Genomic DNA, 8,817 nt, shown 5'->3' on the forward strand with positions numbered 1-8,817 from the left:
GTCGGGTGGGTCCCTGACACAGAACTGGTGATCTAGGTGCTGGCTTCTCTGCCCCTGACCCTTCCAGGGGCGGGCCAGACTCCACCGAAACCAAAAACAGGTGGAAACTTCACTGAAAGGAGGGAGAGGAGGAAGAGAAGACCAGAGAGAACGGGTTCCATTTCGAAGGGTTAAGTGGATTCATTGCAGACAGCCTGGAGGCCAACAGAACAAAAGCCTAGTGTAGGGGAGAGGAGAAGGTCTGGGGATCCGGTGCCTCAGGGCTTGCTGAGGCCGAGCCTACCAGAGCTGGGCGCACCTGTTTGGTGTCGTCTACCCCCCTGGCTCTCCTGAGGGAAAGCCGACACAGGGTGAAGAATACACAGGTTTTGGCTGAAGGGTTAGTCGAGGCTCCTTCAGCATCACAGAGACCCTGGACAGCTGTTACATGTGGGCCCCCTTTGTATGGCGCCTCTCGCTACCAGGTGGGTGGTGGGAAGGAGAAGAGACCCAAGTCAGTGGCTGGAGAAGGTGGCTTGGGTCCTTCCCTAGAGCCTTCCAGAACTTAAGTAGGAAATTGCGAAACAGGGCTACATTTTAAAAGAGAAAGTATGTGAAATATGGTTCCTCCCTCGCCCGTCCGCTCTCCCAGAGCTTGGTGCGGGGAGGTGGGTCAGATGGGTTCCTGGCTGGACTCGGTCTGGCGTGAGAAAGCGGGCAGAGCCAGGCCTTCCAAGGTTCCTCAGGCCATGCTGCGGCAGCTGTCAGCCTTTGGTTATTGATTATTGTTAATGGGATGTACTGTTTGCATCTGGTGAGCATCAGCCTAGCCCATGGATAAAGCCGGCTCCTTCCTCTGGCTGCGTTTTGTCTCCTGAAAGGGCTGGCTTCTGAGGGCTCCCTCTGCAACCCAATATGTACCATGGGCTGCTGATTAAATAGCTGGAATGTCTTCAGGTCGAGCCAGGCCTGTCCATAAAATGGGAGGCATTTTGGCAGTTCCAAAGCCCCTGGCACCCAGTCTTGGCACTGGACTGTCTGTCTTCTTCAAGGAGCTGCGGTGGGCCTCCCGCCAGCATGCTTCCCTGGGAAACATCGAAGTGAGTTAAAGTCAACAATGAGTTCATCTCCAAAAGGAATAAGCCGGCAGCCTTCAGGGCAGAGAAATGGAGGAGGGGGGAACAGGGAATTGGGGGCAGTGGAGGGGGTTAAGTGATGCTGGAACGGCCAGACCAGGTCCGAAGCCTGTCAAACAAGCTGGCAGCTCGAGGAACAAAGAAAAGTGCTTTTTCCCAGGCCAGCCCTGGAACGCTCACTTGGCAAAGTTGGTGACAACGAGGGTGTCACAATCCCAGGGACCATGAGAAGCATCCTCCCAAAGACTGGCAGCTGTAGCAAAACACTGACATGGCAAGAGGCTGGGGCAGTTGGGTGGGTGCATCGGTGAGCTCTGGTTCTGCTGGCCCCTGACTTGCCTGCTGGGCATGTGTGTGAGGATGGCCACTTGGGCGGGTGAACTTCACTGTCTCATCTTCAAGGATTCAAAGAGGAGGACTCAGGTGTCAAGGCCAAGTGAAGAGCAGGCTCCTGATTGCAGAACCAGCATTTTAATCCAAACATCCGGATCATTAGATTTCTCTCTGAGGGCTTTGCAGGTGGATAATTGTTCCTGATTGGAGCCAGGGTCTCACTCCTGTGCCCTTTACCGCCTGGAGCACGTCCTGAAGGGCATCAGAGGGCTCTCAACTCACTGCTCCTGACGCACTGGGGGGCTGAGGCACCTGGGGCAGGGCAAAGCCCGAGTGAGCCGCACTCTGGGACTGGCCTGTGCACTGAGTGGAGGGAGGGGAGCAGCACCTCCTCGCCTTGGACAGAAAAGCCTGATGATGGCCCAGCAGCTACTTGTGCCGGCTGAGCTACCTGTGCCCCATCCGGTCCAGATTCCGGATCTGCCCCGGGGGCTGGGAGACTGGCAACAACCGCCTCGAATATAGGCGTGGCCTTTCTCCTGGGGGCAGGACCACTATCGATACACTGTGTTTGATTTCACTCAAGCCCTCCCATTCGTCCTCACAGGGTATTTTATTGTACAAAGTATTTGCCTCCCACGCAAATGTACAATTCTCTCGCTGCCTGACCAACAACATCCACAGCCACGGCATCTCAGTTTCTCACAAACACATTCTCATCGCATTCCCGTGGTTTTACCCTTTTCCTGTCTGCCCCTTCCCCCCATTTTTGTTGTTGTTGTTCAACCTGCTTCACCCTTCTGGTCCTTCTGATTTCTCTCCATGCCGGCCAACTTCAGCATCTCCACTCCACTCAGGAGAAGTTCCTCAGCTCCTCCCACCACCATCCTTTGTCTTCCTTTCTGATGTGTGACCACACGTTCTTAATAACCATGCCTTGCCAAGTCCATATTTCCCCTGTATATCTAATTGCATTCGTCTTTTGTTGTTATAGGTCAAGGGTTTGTTGAATGAATGAAAAAAAAGTGAATGAATGAAAAAGTCCCACTGGAATGAGTTTATTCTCATATGATTCCTGGAGATCACAGTTACTGATAGTGTCTATTCCTTTTTCCTCCTGGGAGGTAAAACAAGGCCAGCCTCAAAGTTCATTAGGGCAGTAGATCAAAAGCAACTTGACTTTGATCTCGTTGTCATGGGTTGAAAACGTGGGTTGTGGCCACCCAGCTTTCCAGAATCATCTCCTGCCACTCCCATCCCTCCTCCCATCCATTCTTCCACTTGGAACTACTCGGTGGTGCCCAGTATAAATGAATTTCCAAGTTTCAGTGACTTTGTACAGGCTGTTTCCTCCCCCTAAAACTCATAGTTCACGCCCAGATCAAGTTGTTATGTGAAGGAGCCTGTCCCCCTGCCGGTTGCTCCCCGCTCTGTGTTCCTAGGGACAGTGCACTTTTATTACGTCTATCTCTGCCCCCAGCCTGATGTCAGCTCCCGAGACCGGGGATGGTGGGATCCATCATCGTACTCTCTGTCCTTCCCAAGTCTCACCAAGCTGTGTCTGCCTTGGAGACACGACTTACAACGCCAATGACAAACAGATCGCACTTGCACTGTGAAGCTATTTACTGTCACTGCCTCACTTCTGAATTCCCAACCTGAGAGGTGGATACTGTTATTGTGCCCACTTTACAGAAGAGTACACCGAGGCACAAAGAAATGAAGGGCACACAGCTAACACGTGGCGGAGCCAGGATTTGCGCTCAGCCGGTTTCTCTGCTGCACTGCTGCCTGGCTGTGTGGTAAGTCCCACTTTGCATGTCCTGACGCCACCTGTGTGCCGTGATGCCCAGCCTGTCCAGTTTCACTTGTTTATTGGGAAGAAAATGGGGGCCAGGAGGGGATGGAGCACATGTGCTCACAAATAACAATTCATGGGCATCCAGGAGGCCCTGCCTGTTTACCCCAGCCCCTCATCAGCACCCATCGCCCATGAAGCTGCTGGGGACGACCTCACCAGGGCATGGCTGCCAGCATGTGGTGCCCGTGTCGGGCCTTTGAGCCTCCAGGACTACCGTGGGGCGCTCCAGAAGCCACCCACCCTGCATGCAGCTCCTAAACACTCCAATGCACCAGAACCACACTGAGTGAAGCCAAGAGTTTCTTTCCTACCTGTGGCATGCTTTGCCTCAATGTCACCAAAGTCTGTCTCACAAAGGCTCTGAACCAAGAGCTCCCTGGGTTTCTGCCTGAAGCCCCTTTCTCTCTGGGCTCAGAAAAAGATCTCTGGGTTGGGCCAGGGTACTGGCAAACCAGTGCTGCTCCTCCCTGACCCCCTTTTCTCCTCTTCCAAGTCTCCCTGGGTCTCCTCCCCATGAAATTTCAACCTTGGCAGAGCGCCCCCTGCTGGTCCACTGACTGTAGCATCAGCTACACTCAGATGTGTGTAGTGGACCCCTCCCTCGTTTGAATCCCCAGAGAAGAAAAAATTAAAGAAATGTATCTCCACATTAGGACAGGCAACGCTCACTCTCAGAGGACAATGGCAACTAGACAATCGGCTGATAGTCAGCTAACATGCCATTCTGTGTGCGGAACACACACCAGAGCCCTAGGGCAGAGTTGTGAGCAAGCTTTTCCTGTAAAGGGCCAGGTAGCAAATATTTCAGACTTTGCAGGGGCAGCTACTCATCTCTGCCACTGTAGTTCAAAAGCAGCCACAAGCCATCTGTGAACAAACGGCATGGCTGTGTTCCAATAAAACTTTATTTATAAACACAGACATTTGTATTTCATAGCATCTTCACATGTCAAAACTATCCTTATTTTAAAAGTATAGAGACCAGCCCTGGCTGGTGTGGCTCAGTGAATTGAGTGCCGGTCTGTGAACCGAAAGGTCTCCAGTTCGATTCCCAGTCAGGGCGTAGGCCTGGGTTGTGGGCCAGGTCCCCAGTAGGGGGTGTGTGAGAGACAACTGATAGATATAACTCTCTTTACCTCTCCCCTCTTCCCCTCTTTTTAAAAATAAATAAGTAAATATTAAAAAAACATAAAGACCATTCTAGGTTGACGAGCCACACAAAAACAGATGGCTGGTATTTCATGTTTGGAGGGAGGGCTCTTGTTTGACTACCCCTGCCCTTGAAGATAAACTACTTGGTTTGTGTCTGGTGCATGGAGAGGTGGGGGAGGGGAGAGCACAGCAAAACCTGAGTCTCCAGGTCCTGGGCACTGTGGCCAGGTATCCTGGGGGTATGCCCAGCTCTGGGCTGGAAGCAAAACTGACAACTCTAAAGTCACTCAAATAGATGTTTAAAGTCCCTGGAAGATTCCTCCAACCTGGTTACACTGACTCGGAAGGACTGCTTTTTTCCCCCCCAAGATTTTATTTCTTCTTAGAGAGAGGGTGAGGGAGGGAGAAAGGGACACATCAAGACATGTGGATCAGGGCCCTGGCTGATGTAGCTCAGTGGGTTGAGCGCGGGCCTGCGAACCAGGGGATCGTAGTTCGATTCCCAGTCAGGGCACATGCCTGGGTTGTAGGCCGGTTCCCTGCAGGCCAACTTCCCGCAGGGGACGCACGAAAGGCAACCATAGATTGATGTTTCTCTCCCTCCCCTCTAAAGATAAATAAATAAATCAAATCTTTTAAAAAAAAAGACATGTGGATCAGTTGCCTCTTGCACACATTTATTGGGGGACCTGGCCCGCAACCCAGGCATGGGCCCTGACTGGGAATCAGACCAGCAAGTCTCTGGTCCAGTGCTCAATCCACTGAGCCACAGCAGCCAGGCCTGACTTGTCTTTTTCTAATCAAGGCTCTAAAGAGGCACACGCAGGTTTTGACCACTTCTCCCTCTGCTGTTTGAGAAGGTATTCGTTCTGCACTCCTGCCACTCCTCAGTCCGAGTCTCTACTTGGGAAAAGAGATTTTGTGCTCAGGCTAGACTAGACCGGACAGCTGAGCAAAAGGGACACAGGAGGCCAAGGAACATATTAGTGTTTTGCTGGGCAGAAGCTGCCTCTCGGGCAAGACTGACCTTCTGACAGACAGAGGTCCCCCTGACACACTGGTTTTGGAAGTTCATCTTTCAGGTTCTTTAACGTGACATTATTCTTCTGGAAACAACCCAAGGGACCTGGTTAACATTTTAGAAAGTGTTTTCCTAGGGAAAAGGGGGGTAGGCAGGAGACGAGTGGGTAAAGAATTACACAAAGGTTTAGTCTAACGGCTTAAAAATCAAAAGGATCATTGGACAGATAGGTATCGAGTGTAATAGGAAACACACCGATCCCAGGGAGATGACTTAATGGGGGCCCCCAGCCACCACGGAGCTACGATTTGGAATTATACCTTAAATTCCCACATTGGTGTGTTCTGGATCCATTTCTGAGGACGCAGCGAGCAATCTCGAGTTATCTAAACCAGGCCGAAAATTAGAGGCCATTAATAGCATCTCATAAAACGGCCTCTCAGGTTTTCTTAAGGGGAATATGCTGAGGACCAGGGGGATTCAATGACAGGAAGGAGCAAAACGCTGCTAGTTATTTTTCCACAGCTTAATCTAGAGATCTTTTTGAAGCGCTCCTTACCCAGCAATGCGGTGAATGCCAAGACCAATACAGACTGTGTTTCTCCCACTTGGAAGTGGTGACCAGACACACCCTCTATGAAGAGAAGTTTCTTGGGGTTCCCAGGGGTAAGTCCCTCAGCCCCTTTTCAGAGCCATCCAACCCGCCAGTTTGCTGCATCCTTGTCCCCAGACCTCCCGGGCATCCTGGACGGAAAATGGAAGGCCATTTGGCCAGCCAAGCCAAGCTTCCATTTAAGGTACCTCACTCTTCTCACATTCCCTTGCAAACTTCTGAGGTTGTATGATCAAGGACTCTCTTCTTTTGTTTCTTAAAAACGAAACACGACAACAAAAGCATATTCCAAGTGCGTCCCTGTTCTTCTTGGGTCCCAGAGCCTCTAACTGGGGCTATAACTCTTTCGCCTTGAGCAGCAGCCGCTCTGGGGGCCCAGCTCTTGGCCCCAGTGGCGGGGTGGGGGTGGGGTGGGGGGCAGGTCCTCGTGGAATTGCCAGAGTAGAGAGAGACCCAGGAGGTTGACTAGAGAAGCCTCTGCTCTCAGTTCAACCAGGAAGGAAAAACCAACAAGCTGGCACTAATTAAGAGCTAATGGCCTTACAGTGGAGCGTTGCCAGAGGATAACGACCCTCCAGCTGCAGCATAAATATCAAGGCATTTGGGGCAGAGCCAAGACATATATTTTCAGAGTGCGTTAGACACTGCTGCAGCCGTCCGCGGCCTGGCTCTGCTGAGGAAACGAGAGGAGTTAAGATCGGTGGGACAGGAGCTGGGTCTTAACTAGGGCTGCCCTCTGGTCCCGAAAGCCTCAGGGAGACTTTTAGGAAAGACTGCTTTTCAGATTTCACACTTTTGTGTAGACAAGAAACCTGTGAGGAGCTCCTTCAAATGTATGTTCTCTGGATCCCACCTTCAGAGGGTCTGATTTCAGGAGCTCTGGGGTGAAGCCCAGGAGTCCACATTTTTAACCAGTTCTCCCAAGTGATTCTGATGCCGGGGGTCCCCAGACCTCACTTTGAGAAATGCCACTTCTGAAGCTGCTGCTCCTTGCCCATTAGATCCTAATAAAAAAGTTTTTAAAACATGACGCAGCAGGCGAGGTCAAGATCCTCTGCTTCTGGAAACACCAGCTCGTTCTTTCCTATCAGAACGTGGCAGGAGGCTGTTTCAGAGACGTGGCATTTCCAGACAGTCTCTGTTGGGGTCTTCCCATTCATACCGGCCTGTGGTTCCTGGGAGCAGAAGTCCAGGGAATGAGGTGCTAACCACGAGTCTGGAGGAAAGGAGAAGGCAGCCCTTCTGTACCGTATCTACAGTGCTTTTATGGGCCGTAATTCCTATACCACACAGCTATCTTTCAGGGGGTTAATGTGTCTGTTTTAAGGCTGAAGCAGTTGTACGTGGGCCTTGCCTCCTCTGGTGACCACTGCATCAGAAAGGGGAGTGGAAAGGTAGACATTGTATCTCAACCGTGGTAAGCAGGGCAGGCAAAGCAAACCAGTGCTTAGCTCAACCCACCTTGCTCAAGCTTTACTTTGGCTGGTAGAAATGAGGCTGGTTGTCAGGATCAGCAAAAACTGTTGTCAAAGGATTGATGGATCAGGTTATAAAAATAGATAGAAAGTTTATATGATAAACGCAGCTGAGTATGAGAACAGGAGAGAAACAACCCACCATATCATCTGGGAAAATGAAACTCCTTGGCAAGACTTCACAACAGCTTGATTCAAAATTTCATAATGAAATTATGTCTCTGATCAAAGTCTGAATGAGCTCATGGGCTGATTTTTGCCATTCGTGTTTATTCTGGTCTGAACCAAACTGAGGCATCAGAAACGCATTATCCCGGTCTCTGCTCCTGGAGTGGGCTATCGCTCCTTCCCTTCGGGGGGACCACAGAGACAGTGTGAGGCAGAGGGGTGTCTTTGGGTCCTCACCAGGTGTGAAGTTGTTTCTGATCAGCTCTCAAAGACTCCCTGGGACCCCAGGGCAGGGTCAGGCCTTTGTAGCTAAATTGTGTTTAATCTCCTGATACTTGCCCTGGGGGCAACGAAAGTGAGTCTTGAGGGAGAGAAGGTATTCCCCCGCTCTTGCTTAGGACTGGGCCTTCTTTTGTTCTAGAGAGAATGTTTTTGAGTTTGTTTGTTTCAGACTCGGAGAAATAAAGACTCAATCATTCCTTCCACAATTACAGCACCTCTTTTTATACTAACTTGTTTGTTTTTACGGATTGAGCTTCATCACCAGTTGGAATCCACCTTCCTCCTGCCTAACCACCTCTTCTATGGCCTATCCTGAAACCACAGTGCTGGGCACTTCCTAGCGACTTGAAATAGAAAAAAAAAAAAAAGCGGGTGGGATTTTTGGTTGAAACACTGGGAACTAGAGACTTCATATTGACTAGTAGAAACAGAGATTGTTGGGGCTTACTCTCTCAGGGCAAGAGATGCTCCCTTCTGCTATTTACTGTGTCCCCCTAAAGTTCACAGGTTGAAGTTTCTAACCCCCAGTGTGGCATTACTTGGGTGAGGGATTTACGGAGGTATTTAGATTTAGTTGAGCTCAGGAGGGGATTCGTTCCCTGATAAGAAGAGGAAGAGACTAGAGCCTTCCCTGTCTCTCCCCCCTGTGAGGGCACAGTGAGAAAGATGGCTGTCTGCAAGCACAGAAGAGAGTTCTCTCCAGGAACCCAACCGGACCGGCACCCTGATTTGGGCTTTCTAGACTCCGGAACTATGAAAAGTAAATGTCTGCTGTTTCAGCCACCCAGGCTCTGACA

The sequence above is a fragment of the Sturnira hondurensis genome, unplaced genomic scaffold (genome assembly GCF_014824575.4).
Source record: "Sturnira hondurensis isolate 20B ecotype Veracruz unplaced genomic scaffold, ASM1482457v3 Scaffold0021490, whole genome shotgun sequence".
NCBI lineage: Eukaryota > Metazoa > Chordata > Mammalia > Chiroptera > Phyllostomidae > Sturnira > Sturnira hondurensis.